The following is a 15,068-nucleotide window of genomic DNA, read 5'->3' on the forward strand; positions in this document are numbered from 1 at the left end:
ATGCAGTTGTAGACGTGCTACCAGTGCTCCGACTCTGTCCAGGAAGGCGCAAGGTAACTTCGTCGTCGGTTGCATCCTCCTCCACCGCCTCTGTTGACCTCCTCGAGTGCCTGACTGGGGGTTGACAGCAGGTGGGATCTAGAACGTCATCATCAATTGTTGTGTTTGCACTCCCCTCCCCCTCAGACCGAGCCTCTTCTTGCCCTGACCGAATATTTAAGTTGTCATCCCAATCGGGTATCTGCGTCTCATCTTCATCAGTATGTTCCTCATTGTCTATAACCACAGGTGTTACAGTTTGTGACAAAGGGTCAACATTATGCTCAGAAACTTGGTCCTCACGGCCTGAATCTGAGTCACAAAGGTTCTGGGCATCACTGCAGACCATTTCCTGTTCTGTACTCACTGTAGCTTGGGAGCAGACCTCTGATTCCCAGGCTATAGTGTGACTGAACAGCTCTGCAGACTCAGCCATCTCAGTTCCACCATACTGTGCAGGGCTGATGGAGACTTCAGAGCTGGGAGAAATCAAGTGTGATTGGGATGACAACTCAGAGGAATGGTGTTTTTTGGATGCGGTACTTGAAGTGGCTGAGAGGGCACTTGTTGGACCACTTGAGATCCATTCAAGCATTTTCCTTTTTTGCCCATCATCTACCTTTGTTCCTCTTGTTCGTGTCCGTAAAAAAGGGAGCACATCGGATTGTCCACAATAAGTAGTAGACATCTTACTTTTGCTAGTAGATGGTCTATCTTCAGCAGATGATAATGGAGCTTTGCCACCTTCCCCACTGACAAAACATTTTTTGCCTTTTCCACCACGCCTCTTCCCCTTTCCACCAGCATCTGTCATTTTGCCACTCATGTTGATTGCGACAAGATTGTGGACTGAAAATGTGGTAGTAAAAATTGAGAGGTGGTGAAGATTGCAGTGGTGGTCTAGCTTTATTAACAGCAGAATAATAAAGAATAAATATCCCTGACAATGTAACTTAGTTATAATTCGTTGGAGTGTGCAACGCAGGCAGACGTGCTGCAAATGTCTTGGCACTAGTGGGACTATAGCAAAGTCCAATAGCCACGTATAGGATGCCACTAGGTACACTGAGTGTTTGCTAGTATAATGGCTTCGTTATAATTAGTTGGAGTGTGCAACGCAGGCAGATGTGCTCTGCAAATGTCTTTGCACTAGTGGGACTATAGCAAAGTCCAATAGCCACGTATAGGATGCCACTAGGTACACTGAGTGTTTGCTAGTAAAATTGCTTAGTTTAAAAAACTTGGAGTGTGCAATGCAGGCAGATGTGCTCTGCAAATGTCTTGGCCCTAGTGGGACTATAGCAAAGTCCAATAGCCACGTATAGGATGCCACTAGGTACACTGAGTGTGTGCTAGTATAATGGCTTCGTTATAATTAGTTGGAGTGTGCAACGCAGGCAGATGCGCTCTGCAAATGTCTTGGCACTAGTGGGACTATAGCAAAGTCCAATAGCCACGTATAGGATGCCACTAGGTACACTGAGTGTTTGCTAGTATAATGGCTTCGTTATAATTTGTTGGAGTGTGCAACGCAGGCAGATGCGCTCTGCAAATGTCTTGGCACTAGTGGGACTATAGCAAAGTCCAATAGCCACGTATAGGATGCCACTAGGTACACTGAGTGTTTGCTAGTATAATGGCTTCGTTATAATTTGTTGGAGTGTGCAACGCAGGCAGATGCGCTCTGCAAATGTCTTGGCACTAGTGGGACTATAGCAAAGTCCAATAGCCACGTATAGGATGCCACTAGGTACACTGAGTGTTTGCTAGTATAATGGCTGAGTTTAAAAAACTTGGAGTGTGCAATGCAGGCAGATGTGCTCTGCTAATGTCTTTGCACTAGTGGGACTATAGCAAAGTCCAATAGCCACGTATAGGATGCCACTAGGTACACTGAGTGTTTGCTAGTAAAATTGCTTAGTTTAAAAAACTTGGAGTGTGCAATGCAGGCAGATGTGCTCTGCAAATGTCTTGGCCCTAGTGGGACTATAGCAAAGTCCAATAGCCACGTATAGGATGCCACTAGGTACACTGAGTGTGTGCTAGTATAATGGCTTCGTTATAATTAGTTGGAGTGTGCAACGCAGGCAGATGCGCTCTGCAAATGTCTTGGCACTAGTGGGACTATAGCAAAGTCCAATAGCCACGTATAGGATGCCACTAGGTACACTGAGTGTTTGCTAGTATAATGGCTTCGTTATAATTTGTTGTAGTGTGCAACGCAGGCAGATGCGCTCTGCAAATGTCTTGGCACTAGTGGGACTATAGCAAAGTCCAATAGCCACGTATAGGATGCCACTAGGTACACTGAGTGTGTGCTAGTATAATGGCTTCGTTATAATTAGTTGGAGTGTGCAACGCAGGCAGATGCGCTCTGCAAATGTCTTGGCACTAGTGGGACTATAGCAAAGTCCAATAGCCACGTATAGGATGCCACTAGGTACACTGAGTGTTTGCTAGTATAATGGCTTCGTTATAATTAGTTGGAGTGTGCAACGCAGGCAGATGCGCTCTGCAAATGTCTTGGCACTAGTGGGACTATAGCAAAGTCCAATAGCCACGTATAGGATGCCACTAGGTACACTGAGTGTTTGCTAGTATAATGGCTTCGTTATAATTTGTTGGAGTGTGCAACGCAGGCAGATGCGCTCTGCAAATGTCTTGGCACTAGTGGGACTATAGCAAAGTCCAATAGCCACGTATAGGATGCCACTAGGTACACTGAGTGTTTGCTAGTATAATGGCTGAGTTTAAAAAACTTGGAGTGTGCAATGCAGGCAGATGTGCTCTGCTAATGTCTTTGCACTAGTGGGACTATAGCAAAGTCCAATAGCCACGTATAGGATGCCACTAGGTACACTGAGTGTTTGCTAGTAAAATTGCTTAGTTTAAAAAACTTGGAGTGTGCAATGCAGGCAGATGTGCTCTGCAAATGTCTTGGCCCTAGTGGGACTATAGCAAAGTCCAATAGCCACGTATAGGATGCCACTAGGTACACTGAGTGTGTGCTAGTATAATGGCTTCATTATAATTAGTTGGAGTGTGCAACGCAGGCAGATGCGCTCTGCAAATGTCTTGGCACTAGTGGGACTATAGCAAAGTCCAATAGCCACGTATAGGATGCCACTAGGTACACTGAGTGTTTGCTAGTATAATGGCTTCGTTATAATTTGTTGTAGTGTGCAACGCAGGCAGATGCGCTCTGCAAATGTCTTGGCACTAGTGGGACTATAGCAAAGTCCAATAGCCACGTATAGGATGCCACTAGGTACACTGAGTGTGTGCTAGTATAATGGCTTCGTTATAATTAGTTGGAGTGTGCAACGCAGGCAGATGCGCTCTGCAAATGTCTTGGCACTAGTGGGACTATAGCAAAGTCCAATAGCCACGTATAGGATGCCACTAGGTACACTGAGTGTTTGCTAGTATAATGGCTTCGTTATAATTTGTTGTAGTGTGCAACGCAGGCAGATGCGCTCTGCAAATGTCTTGGCACTAGTGGGACTATAGCAAAGTCCAATAGCCACGTATAGGATACCACTAGGTACACTGAGTGTTTGCTAGTATAATGGCTTCGTTATAATTAGTTGGAGTGTGCAACGCAGGCAGATGCGCTCTGCAAATGTCTTGGCACTAGTGGGACTATAGCAAAGTCCAATAGCCACGTATAGGATGCCACTAGGTACACTGAGTGTGTGCTAGTATAATGGCTTCGTTATAATTAGTTGGAGTGTGCAACGCAGGCATATGCGCTCTGCAAATGTCTTGGCACTAGTGGGACTATAGCAAAGTCCAATAGCCACGTATAGGATGCCACTAGGTACACTGAGTGTTTGCTAGTATAATGGCTTCGTTATAATTTGTTGTAGTGTGCAACGCAGGCAGATGCGCTCTGCAAATGTCTTGGCACTAGTGGGACTATAGCAAAGTCCAATAGCCACGTATAGGATGCCACTAGGTACACTGAGTGTGTGCTAGTATAATGGCTTCGTTATAATTAGTTGGAGTGTGCAACGCAGGCAGATGCGCTCTGCAAATGTCTTGGCACTAGTGGGACTATAGCAAAGTCCAATAGCCACGTATAGGATGCCACTAGGTACACTGAGTGTTTGCTAGTATAATGGCTTCGTTATAATTTGTTGGAGTGTGCAACGCAGGCAGATGCGCTCTGCAAATGTCTTGGCACTAGTGGGACTATAGCAAAGTCCAATAGCCACGTATAGGATGCCACTAGGTACACTGAGTGTTTGCTAGTATAATGGCTGAGTTTAAAAAACTTGGAGTGTGCAATGCAGGCAGATGTGCTCTGCTAATGTCTTTGCACTAGTGGGACTATAGCAAAGTCCAATAGCCACGTATAGGATGCCACTAGGTACACTGAGTGTTTGCTAGTAAAATTGCTTAGTTTAAAAAACTTGGAGTGTGCAATGCAGGCAGATGTGCTCTGCAAATGTCTTGGCCCTAGTGGGACTATAGCAAAGTCCAATAGCCACGTATAGGATGCCACTAGGTACACTGAGTGTGTGCTAGTATAATGGCTTCGTTATAATTAGTTGGAGTGTGCAACGCAGGCAGATGCGCTCTGCAAATGTCTTGGCACTAGTGGGACTATAGCAAAGTCCAATAGCCACGTATAGGATGCCACTAGGTACACTGAGTGTTTGCTAGTATAATGGCTTCGTTATAATTTGTTGTAGTGTGCAACGCAGGCAGATGCGCTCTGCAAATGTCTTGGCACTAGTGGGACTATAGCAAAGTCCAATAGCCACGTATAGGATGCCACTAGGTACACTGAGTGTGTGCTAGTATAATGGCTTCGTTATAATTAGTTGGAGTGTGCAACGCAGGCAGATGCGCTCTGCAAATGTCTTGGCACTAGTGGGACTATAGCAAAGTCCAATAGCCACGTATAGGATGCCACTAGGTACACTGAGTGTGTGCTAGTATAATGGCTTCGTTATAATTAGTTGGAGTGTGCAACGCAGGCAGATGCGCTCTGCAAATGTCTTGGCACTAGTGGGACTATAGCAAAGTCCAATAGCCACGTATAGGATGCCACTAGGTACACTGAGTGTTTGCTAGTATAATGGCTTCGTTATAATTTGTTGGAGTGTGCAACGCAGGCAGATGCGCTCTGCAAATGTCTTGGCACTAGTGGGACTATAGCAAAGTCCAATAGCCACGTATAGGATGCCACTAGGTACACTGTGTGTTTGCTAGTATAATGGCTGAGTTTAAAAAACTTGGAGTGTGCAATGCAGGCAGATGTGCTCTGCTAATGTCTTTGCACTAGTGGGACTATAGCAAAGTCCAATAGCCACGTATAGGATGCCACTAGGTACACTGAGTGTTTGCTAGTATAATGGCTTCGTTATAATTTGTTGTAGTGTGCAACGCAGGCAGATGCGCTCTGCAAATGTCTTGGCACTAGTGGGACTATAGCAAAGTCCAATAGCCACGTATAGGATGCCACTAGGTACACTGAGTGTGTGCTAGTATAATGGCTTCGTTATAATTAGTTGGAGTGTGCAACGCAGGCAGATGCGCTCTGCAAATGTCTTGGCACTAGTGGGACTATAGCAAAGTCCAATAGCCACGTATAGGATGCCACTAGGTACACTGAGTGTTTGCTAGTATAATGGCTTCGTTATAATTTGTTGGAGTGTGCAACGCAGGCAGATGCGCTCTGCAAATGTCTTGGCACTAGTGGGACTATAGCAAAGTCCAATAGCCACGTATAGGATGCCACTAGGTACACTGAGTGTTTGCTAGTATAATGGCTGAGTTTAAAAAACTTGGAGTGTGCAATGCAGGCAGATGTGCTCTGCTAATGTCTTTGCACTAGTGGGACTATAGCAAAGTCCAATAGCCACGTATAGGATGCCACTAGGTACACTGAGTGTTTGCTAGTAAAATTGCTTAGTTTAAAAAACTTGGAGTGTGCAATGCAGGCAGATGTGCTCTGCAAATGTCTTGGCCCTAGTGGGACTATAGCAAAGTCCAATAGCCACGTATAGGATGCCACTAGGTACACTGAGTGTGTGCTAGTATAATGGCTTCGTTATAATTAGTTGGAGTGTGCAACGCAGGCAGATGCGCTCTGCAAATGTCTTGGCACTAGTGGGACTATAGCAAAGTCCAATAGCCACGTATAGGATGCCACTAGGTACACTGAGTGTTTGCTAGTATAATGGCTTCGTTATAATTTGTTGTAGTGTGCAACGCAGGCAGATGCGCTCTGCAAATGTCTTGGCACTAGTGGGACTATAGCAAAGTCCAATAGCCACGTATAGGATGCCACTAGGTACACTGAGTGTGTGCTAGTATAATGGCTTCGTTATAATTAGTTGGAGTGTGCAACGCAGGCAGATGCGCTCTGCAAATGTCTTGGCACTAGTGGGACTATAGCAAAGTCCAATAGCCACGTATAGGATGCCACTAGGTACACTGAGTGTGTGCTAGTATAATGGCTTCGTTATAATTAGTTGGAGTGTGCAACGCAGGCAGATGCGCTCTGCAAATGTCTTGGCACTAGTGGGACTATAGCAAAGTCCAATAGCCACGTATAGGATGCCACTAGGTACACTGAGTGTTTGCTAGTATAATGGCTTCGTTATAATTTGTTGGAGTGTGCAACGCAGGCAGATGCGCTCTGCAAATGTCTTGGCACTAGTGGGACTATAGCAAAGTCCAATAGCCACGTATAGGATGCCACTAGGTACACTGTGTGTTTGCTAGTATAATGGCTGAGTTTAAAAAACTTGGAGTGTGCAATGCAGGCAGATGTGCTCTGCTAATGTCTTTGCACTAGTGGGACTATAGCAAAGTCCAATAGCCACGTATAGGATGCCACTAGGTACACTGAGTGTTTGCTAGTATAATGGCTTCGTTATAATTTGTTGTAGTGTGCAACGCAGGCAGATGCGCTCTGCAAATGTCTTGGCACTAGTGGGACTATAGCAAAGTCCAATAGCCACGTATAGGATGCCACTAGGTACACTGAGTGTTTGCTAGTATAATGGCTTCGTTATAATTAGTTGGAGTGTGCAACGCAGGCAGATGCGCTCTGCAAATGTCTTGGCACTAGTGGGACTATAGCAAAGTCCAATAGCCACGTATAGGATGCCACTAGGTACACTGAGTGTTTGCTAGTATAATGGCTTCGTTATAATTTGTTGTAGTGTGCAACGCAGGCAGATGCGCTCTGCAAATGTCTTGGCACTAGTGGGACTATAGCAAAGTCCAATAGCCACGTATAGGATGCCACTAGGTACACTGAGTGTTTGCTAGTATAATGGCTTCGTTATAATTAGTTGGAGTGTGCAACGCAGGCAGATGCGCTCTGCAAATGTCTTGGCACTAGTGGGACTATAGCAAAGTCCAATAGCCACGTATAGGATGCCACTAGGTACACTGTGTGTTTGCTAGTATAATGGCTGAGTTTAAAAAACTTGGAGTGTGCAATGCAGGCAGATGTGCTCTGCTAATGTCTTTGCACTAGTGGGACTATAGCAAAGTCCAATAGCCACGTATAGGATGCCACTAGGTACACTGAGTGTTTGCTAGTAAAATTGCTTAGTTTAAAAAACTTGGAGTGTGCAATGCAGGCAGATGTGCTCTGAAAATGTCTTGGCCCTAGTGGGACTATAGCAAAGTCCAATAGCCACGTATAGGATGCCACTAGGTACACTGAGTGTTTGCTAGTATAATGGCTTCGTTATAATTTGTTGGAGTGTGCAATGCAGGCAGATGTGCTCTGCAAATGTCTTGGCCCTAGTGGGACTATAGCAAAGTCCAATAGCCACGTATAGGATGCCACTAGGTACACTGAGTGTGTGCTAGTATAATGGCTTCGTTATAATTAGTTGGAGTGTGCAACGCAGGCAGATGCGCTCTGCAAATGTCTTGGCACTAGTGGGACTATAGCAAAGTCCAATAGCCACGTATAGGATGCCACTAGGTACACTGAGTGTTTGCTAGTATAATGGCTTAGTTAGAATGAGTTGGAGTGTGCAGAGGACAAGAGGGTACAGTGGCAGGATTGTGGTGCTCTGGGTAGAGGAATGGAAGCCTGCCTTTCTATTCCCTCCTAATGGTGAAATGCAGGGAGGAAATCCCTGACCTGGGCTACACAGACGCTGTTGCTGTTTGCAGGACCTGTCACCTATGGCTCTCTGACCCTGCCGGTACGAGCCCTTAAAAGGACTGCTAGAATGTGCTCTCCCTAAGCTGTCTAACGCTGTGTATGCAGCGCATACAGCTGTATCGGCGATAGGACAAAGGACGGAACTGCGACAGTGATGTCTGACACCAAAGACGCAGAAGGCAGATAATGGCGATCGTGAAGAAAATGTCCGGTTTTATAATGCAGGGACATGTGACATGCAGATCCTATCACACATGCCGTTGCTTCTCTGCCTCAAAGTCCACTTAGGTGTGTGTGTGTCTGTGATTGGCTGACATGCTGGCCAGCCCCACAAGACGCGCGCGCTTAGGGAAGGAAGACAAGAAAAAAAAAAAAAAAAATGGCGATCGCCATTATAGAAACAGCAGTGATCTGAAGGCGCTGTTCACGCACACTATACACTGAAATGTGATAATAGTTTGATTCACAGAGTGACTTACACTATTACAGCAGAAACCAAGCTAAGATTTAGCTGTTTTTTGGCTGCTAGAACCGTTCTCGAACGTTTCTAGAACTATCGAGCTTTTGCAGAAAGCTCGAGTTCTAGTTCGATCTAGAACATGCCCCAAAATCACTCGAGCCTAGAACTGGAGAACCACGAACCACGAACCGCGCTCAACTCTACTCTCTACATTTGTAATGTCTAGATTGGAAGGGATTTGGAGTTCTCTTGCTGCTCCAATAAAGTTCGTGCCTCTATCAGAACGAATGTGCTTCACAGGGCCTCTGATAGCGATGAAGCGTCGAAGTGCATTTATGAAACTTGAAGTGTCCATAGATTCTATTACTTCGATATGAACAGCTCTGACAGACAAACAGGTGAATAGCACTGAGTGAAAGTCCGGCTCACTGATTGAGGTGCTCAGGGGAAACGACACGTATAAAAATATATAGAAAACCCCGGCACACAAAATGAAACTTGGAATGAACTTTTATTCAGTTTTTATTCAGTTTTTTTGTTGACGTTTCGGCAAAAGATTGCCTTTTTCAAAACTAAAGAAATAAACATATATACATATATATTAGTACCATAAATACATAGAATATTATTAATCATATCCATGTAAATCATAATAACATCATATATACCTAATGAAATCCTGGAAACATGTATATCTTGTGAAGAATATCATTAGACTTGATAGGAATATTGATCTAAAATAAAGGCCCATATATTAGAAACAACAAAAAAATTTTTTTCATATATATATATATACATATCAATATCATATACATCTCAAGATCTCCCCATTATGGGACAACAGTAAGACAAGAAACATCAAAAAAAAACAGATCCATATATAGCAATAAAGCATATAGATTACCTTAATTGGCATAACTGAAAAATCCTAGTGAGGATATAGGAAACGAATGCCACAATAAAGGTAAACTGAAAAGTAGAGGCATAGTGGTCAGACAAGTAAAACAGAAAGCAATTCACATAAAGAGACAATTCCCATAGAAAGACCAAGCGCCAAACCATTACCTGTACCCTGGGAGATCAGTGGTGGAGTGGAAAGAAACAGAGCCGCAGTGAGGTTTAAATACCTAGTGAGGGCGGGCCTACCTAATTGATTGATCCAAGGAGGAACGCATGATGACACGCAAGCCAGCGCATGCGCGGTAAATGCGGAAGTACGCGCATGCGCAGTAGCAAAAGAACCAGTGAGATGAAGCGCACAATGAGACACAAGCAACACGGAAGTGCGCGCATGCGTGAAACAGAAAAAGGAGCGGTGAAACGGGGTGACCCGGATAGAAGCTCCATGTTAACTGAAGAAACCTCATCGTGTCTAAAAAGAAACAAAGAAAAGAAATATGAATAACAGTAACAATATAATTACTAGTTGGAAGACTTCTAATAACATTGGCAAGATTACACCAAACATTAGAGCGAACATAAGTTATGAATAATTAATATCTAAACAATTTAATTTAAATAAACCAAAAAATAGGACGGACCCCATATCTCCTGCTCAATAATCATACTCCCTATTCAAACCATTAGGGGAAAGAGTATTAAGCATATGAATCCAATAGGATTCTCTGTTCTTCAATTTACGGACCCTGTCACCTCCTCGTCTCAATGGAGAAACATGCTCCAATACTTGAAAACGAAGTTGGGACACTGTGTGTCCACATTGTTGAAAATGATGAGGAATTGGTAACATAGTCATTCCACATCGAATGGTGGTTTCGCAATCATGTAGCGTTTTATAAACGATACATAGATGACATTTTCATTGTCTTTACTGGATCTCAGTTGCTTTTTGATGAATTCTTTCAGTACTTAAATACCAGGGTAACTGGTCTTTCTTTTACTCAACATGTGAATGCATCTTGTATCAATTTTCTTGATACATTGATTCATTTGGACCAAGGAGGCAGAATTCTTTCTGACATGTATGTGAAACCCACAGATCGTAATAAAACCTAGGAGATTAGGTCCTCTAATTTCCTTTGTTAATACATTCCACCCATACCATCCTCTTATTAAGAATATTATACTTAGACATTGGCAAGTATTGCAGAGATCTTATCCGAAAATTACTGAGTTTTCAACTCCCCCATTATTCAGTTATAAACGTTCCCCTAATCTCCGTGACCTTTTGGTCAAAGCGGACATCGGATCTTCGATTCTTCGGTCTCGACAGACCTTTCTTTCGACACCCAAGAAGGGTAATTATCCGTGTCTTCATTGTCCCCATTGCTCAAATATGACTAAGGGTAGTCAATTTACACATCCCCGAACTGGGAAGGTTTTTCACATAAAAGATTTTTTCACTTGTGACACATCATTTGTTATTTATTTAATAAAGTGTCCGTGCGGTCTCGGATATGTTGGGGAGACCACCCAGCATGTCCGAGACCGCATAGGGAAACATAAATCCACCATTCGATGTGGAATGACTATGTTACCAATTCCTCATCATTTTCAACAATGTGGACACACAGTGTCCCAACTTCGTTTTCAAGTATTGGAGCATGTTTCTCCATTGAGACGAGGAGGTGACAGGGTCCGTAAATTGAAGAACAGAGAATCCTATTGGATTCATATGCTTAATACTCTTTCCCCTAATGGTTTGAATAGGGAGTATGATTATTGAGCAGGAGATATGGGGTCCGTCCTATTTTTTGGTTTATTTAAATTAAATTGTTTAGATATTAATTATTCATAACTTATGTTCGCTCTAATGTTTGGTGTAATCTTGCCAATGTTATTAGAAGTCTTCCAACTAGTAATTATATTGTTACTGTTATTCATATTTCTTTTCTTTGTTTCTTTTTAGACACGATGAGGTTTCTTCAGTTAACATGGAGCTTCTATCCGGGTCACCCCGTTTCACCGCTCCTTTTTCTGTTTCACGCATGCGCGCACTTCCGTGTTGCTTGTGTCTCATTGTGCGCTTCATCTCACTGGTTCTTTTGCTACTGCGCATGCGCGTACTTCCGCATTTACCGCGCATGCGCTGGCTTGCGTGTCATCATGCGTTCCTCCTTGGATCAATCAATTAGGTAGGCCCGCCCTCACTAGGTATTTAAACCTCACTGCGGCTCTGTTTCTTTCCACTCCACCACTGATCTCCCAGGGTACAGGTAATGGTTTGGCGCTTGGTCTTTCTATGGGAATTGTCTCTTTATGTGAATTGCTTTCTGTTTTACTTGTCTGACCACTATGCCTCTACTTTTCAGTTTACCTTTATTGTGGCATTCGTTTCCTATATCCTCACTAGGATTTTTCAGTTATGCCAATTAAGGTAATCTATATGCTTTATTGCTATATATGGATCTGTTTTTTTTGATGTTTCTTGTCTTACTGTTGTCCCATAATGGGGAGGTCTTGAGATGTATATGATATTGATATGTATATATATATATATGAAAAAAATTTTTTTGTTGTTTCTAATATATGGGCCTTTATTTTAGATCAATATTCCTATCAAGTCTAATGATATTCTTCACAAGATATACATGTTTCCAGGATTTCATTAGGTATATATGATGTTATTATGATTTACATGGATATGATTAATAATATTCTATGTATTTATGGTACTAATATATATGTATATATGTTTATTTCTTTAGTTTTGAAAAAGGCAATCTTTTGCCGAAACGTCAACAAAAAAACTGAATAAAAACTGAATAAAAGTTCATTCCAAGTTTCATTTTGTGTGCCGGGGTTTTCTATATATTTTTAAACAGGTGAATAGAACTGCCCAACACTTTGCTTCGGCATGGACCTTCCTAGTGCGTCTTGTAGCTACGGACCAGGGGCCGAACACATCCAGTCCAACGTTGGTGAAAGGGGGTTCAGTACTGAGCCTGTCAGGTGGAAGATTAGCCATCTTCTGGTTTTGAAACATGCCACGAAGTTTGCGACACGTAACGCAGTTGAAGATGAGTTTGCTCACGCTTCTCTTCGCTCCGACTATCCATAGTCCAGCCGTTCGTTGACTCCCTTCGGTAAGCAAACGACCTTGATGTCTCACCAAGATGTGATGATGTTGAATAAGCAAGGTTGTGACATGATGACGTCCGGGAATTATTACCGGGTGTTTCTCTGAGACTTCTACCTTAGCTTCTTGAATGCGGCCACCTATTCTAAGCAGCCCATCTTTGTCAATGAACGGGTCGAGTTTCCTCAACGCACTGTCTCTTGGAATGGGTAGTCCTTTGTCGAGATTGTCTATCTCCTTGTTGTAGGCTTCATTTTGTACAACATGGAGTATTGTAATCTTGGCTTTCTCTAGGTTGGGAGCAGTAAACGCATGCTTGCAGTGATGCCAACCTTTACTGCATCTCTGATTTGTTGGTAGTTCGGACTTGTAAAACTGAGTCACGTGTAGTAAAAAAGCGATGGCTCTAACAAGTGAGTTCCAGGTTGAGAATCTACTGAACCGATGAGATCCGAGGTGACGTCCTGAAACCACTGTATGAAGAGCTGACACTTGAGGACGAAGGTCTTCATCGACATCTGGATCCACCAGTTCGAATGTATCGGGCCTGCTGGTGTAGGATGTTGTTCGGTACAGGAAGGCAGGGCCTGTGAACCATGTAGTGTCCTTAAGGTGACTTGGTGCAACGGATCTAGTCGCATGGTCGGCTGTGATGAGTAAATACGTAATGCCACTGATCAGGGCGAGTTGATCTTCTTATTCTCAATACCCGGTTGCTGACGTAGACATAGAAGCGTCGTGTTTCGTTGCAGATGTATCCTAGTACCACCTTGCTGTCAGTGTAGAACTCTGCATCTTTGATCTCCTGATTCATTCCATCTGAGATAAGTTCAGCCAGCTCTACTGCAAGGACGGCAGCACAGAGTTCCAGTCTAGGTATCGTGTGTTCACGGAGTGGCGCCAGTTTTGTCCGACTCATGACGAACCCAATATGGATCTGTTCATTCACATCGGTGGTTTTAAGGTATACTACTGCTGCGATTGCTTTGACTGATGCATCGCAGAAGATACAAAGTCTTTGAGATTTGACTTCTGTGGATGGCACAGGAGCGTATGGTCGGTTCACATGAAGATCGGTCAAGGCCTCTAGAGACTTCCTCCACTCTGCCCACAGGTCTGCTTTTTCTGCCGGAAGTGGATCATCCCAATCAGATGTCTCTTGGGTGAAGTCTCTTAGCATCATTTTACCTTGGACGGTAACTGGAGCTACGAATCCCAGAGGATCGTACAAACTATTCACAAAGGAAAGGACACCTCTACGTGTGAAGGATTTTTCTTCTTTGTTGATCTGAAAGGTGAAGGCATCTGTCTTCAAGTCCCAAAGTAGTCCTAGGCATCGTTGCATGGGAAGAGAGTCGATGCTCAGGTCTATGCCCTTCAGATCACTGGAATAGTCTTGAGAGGGAAAGGCTTCCATCAGTTCTCGGCTATTGGATGCAATCTTATGCAACCTTAAGTTGGACTGAGCGAGCATTTCTTGAGCTCTTTTTAGAAGACTGATTGCTGCCTCGTTTGTGGGTGTGGATTTTAAGCAGTCGTCTACGTAGAAATCCTTTTCCACAAAGGATCTAACATCCGACCCGTACTTCTCTTCACCTACTTTGGCGGAATTCCTGAGACCGTAGATAGCCACGGCAGGGGAAGGACTGTTCCCGAAGATATGTACCCTCATCCGGTACTCTATGATGTCTTTATCTGGGTCGTTGTCACGGTACCAGAAGAACCTCAGGTAGTTTCTGTGTTCCTTTTTGACGAGAAAGCAGTGGAACATCTGTTGGATGTCAGCCATAAATGCCACCGTATCTCTGCGGAAACAGAGTAGAACTTCTAAGAGTCTGTTGTTGAGGTCTGGACCAGATAGTAGGACATCATTCAACGAGACGTCTTCGCACTTGGCACTTGAGTCGAACACCACTCTTATTTGGCCTGGCTTTTTAGGATGGTACACTCCGAAGATGGGTAAGTACCAGCGTTCCTCGGAGTCTTGTAGTGTAGGTGCGATCTCTGCATGGTTATTTCGGAATATCTTCTCCATGAAGGTAAAGAAATGTTCTCTCATCTCGGGAGACTTCTTGAGCTTGTGTCTGAGGGAGACAAATCGACTGTAGACCTGTTCCCTGTTGTTGGGTAGGCGTTGTCTCCGTGGTCGGAATGGTAAGGGTGCCACCCAGCTGTTCGACTTGTCTTTGGTTATTTCTTGGTCCATGATATCCAAGAACATCCTGTCTTCTATGGACATTGCTGTTTTGTTGTCCTCTTTGGTCCTGTGGAAGACTGTACAGCCTATGTGGTCTTGTTCGCCCTCACAAGCGTGGTCTTCGTTGGAAGGAACTGCGAAAGGACATGGCAGAGGAGTACTGCTTGGTAATTCCTTTACCAACAGA

At 43.8% G+C, this 15,068-nt stretch overlaps 2 long non-coding RNA genes across 2 annotated transcripts; one reads left to right on the forward strand and one right to left on the reverse strand.

Annotated features, from left to right (window-relative positions):
• Positions 1-9,071: 9,071 nt before the first annotated feature.
• LOC142244380 (uncharacterized) lies at positions 9,072-10,013 on the reverse strand. The gene is made up of 4 exons (XR_012724533.1): positions 9,711-10,013; positions 9,550-9,614; positions 9,314-9,379; positions 9,072-9,217 (listed from the first exon to the last, which is right to left on the reverse strand). It is a non-coding gene; the product is annotated as an uncharacterized LOC142244380 (long non-coding RNA).
• Positions 10,014-11,518: 1,505 nt separating this feature from the next.
• Positions 11,519-12,388, forward strand: LOC142244381 (uncharacterized). The gene is made up of 4 exons (XR_012724534.1): positions 11,519-11,821; positions 11,918-11,982; positions 12,152-12,217; positions 12,314-12,388. It is a non-coding gene; the product is annotated as an uncharacterized LOC142244381 (long non-coding RNA).
• The last annotated feature ends 2,680 nt before the right edge of the window (positions 12,389-15,068 follow it).

Source organism: Anomaloglossus baeobatrachus, chromosome 6 (assembly GCF_048569485.1).
Source record: "Anomaloglossus baeobatrachus isolate aAnoBae1 chromosome 6, aAnoBae1.hap1, whole genome shotgun sequence".
Taxonomy (NCBI): Eukaryota; Metazoa; Chordata; class Amphibia; order Anura; family Aromobatidae; genus Anomaloglossus; species Anomaloglossus baeobatrachus.